Source organism: Gavialis gangeticus, unplaced genomic scaffold, assembly GCF_001723915.1.
Source record: "Gavialis gangeticus isolate Ggan-Ray unplaced genomic scaffold, GavGan_comp1, whole genome shotgun sequence".
In the NCBI taxonomy this organism is placed as follows: Eukaryota; Metazoa; Chordata; order Crocodylia; family Gavialidae; genus Gavialis; species Gavialis gangeticus.
In genome coordinates this window covers 14,514,455-14,515,613 of record NW_017729016.1, presented here as the reverse complement: position 1 = coordinate 14,515,613, position 1,159 = coordinate 14,514,455, and the positions used below count along the sequence as shown (strand labels likewise).

The 1,159-nt window shown below is 55.6% G+C and overlaps 1 long non-coding RNA gene across 1 annotated transcript in view; it reads left to right on the top strand.

The window, feature by feature from the left end:
- The first annotated feature begins 988 nt into the window (after nucleotides 1–988).
- The window catches only part of LOC109294505, a 7,763-nt gene continuing 7,592 nt past the window's right edge, over nucleotides 989–1,159 (top strand). Inside the window, exon 1 of the long non-coding RNA XR_002096538.1 lies at nucleotides 989–1,131. This is a non-coding gene — a long non-coding RNA (uncharacterized LOC109294505). The remainder of the gene's footprint in view (nucleotides 1,132–1,159) is intronic.

The window sequence follows — 1,159 nt, the reverse complement described above, 5'->3', positions numbered from 1 at the left end:
TTGCCCATAGGTGACTCTTGGGATCTCACACCCTGACTTATTTGTGATGCTCTAACCTCCCCTATACCCCACCATTACCACATCCAGGGCCTGAATTGACATCAGCGTCTTGATGTCTAAGGTTACAGATGATAATTCTCTCATCTGTCAGTCAACAGTCATTGGTATGAGCCCATACCAGAGGCCATCTCTGTGCTGGCTGTCTCTTGTTGATTTGAGTTAGAATCAGGAAAGCTAAGCGCTCTCTCTCTTGAGATAACAACTCAGAAACAAATACTCAGAATGTGAACGATAAAAATAGCGTCTGCTGTAGTATGCCCCAAGATACTTTCCAAGGTCTACTTGCTCCTGGTGGGAGCCGCCTCCTTCTTCTGCAGGGCTTCCCATTTCCCAGTTACTTAGGAGTCAGCTGGCCTTCTGGCCCTTTTCTACTTTCCCACAGTATTATCAGGGCACTCTCAAGTAAGCTGCTGCCCCTCCCACCTTGGGCCCATCTGGTTCGAGTCTAGGCACTTCCAGATGGCTCTGGTCAGTACTCCAGTCACTGGTTCGGGTACCTCTCACCTGCTTTTCTTTGTGTGTGGCCCTCTCACTGCTGATGTTCTGTCCTTCAGCATTGGTGGGCCAGCCCCAGCTCCCTACTGGACTCCTCTCTGGGGTCTCTCTGGCCCAGGTCTCTGCCACAGGACCCTGCCCTGCCTCTGGAGCTCCTTCACCATGAGCCTCAATGCGGCACGTCTCGGCTGTGGGCCTCTGCCCCAGCACCGGGGCCTCTTCCCTGCACATCTCGCTGCTGCTCATTTTGGCTGCACATCTCTGTCCCACCTCAGGAGCTTCTCTGCCATGTGTTTTGCTGAGGCATATGTCAGATGTAGCATTTTGCCCTGCCTCAGAGGCCCCCTCCCATGCGCCTCTCTGCAGCATGCATTAGGCATGGCACTCTGCCCCACCTCTGGGGCCACTCCGCCACGTTTCTCCTCCATGCCTTGCTGCCGGAAGACCCCGCCCCTCTTCCAGCATCCTCCCACCTCGTGGCTCTGCCTGTGCTCCCCACTAACCTGCAGAGCCATGGTGCTCCTGAAGTGATGTGCCGGAGCCAGCTAGCCACCTGCATTTGCTGCCTCCCCTAAGGTAGGTGACATTGGGGGGGGGGGGGGCC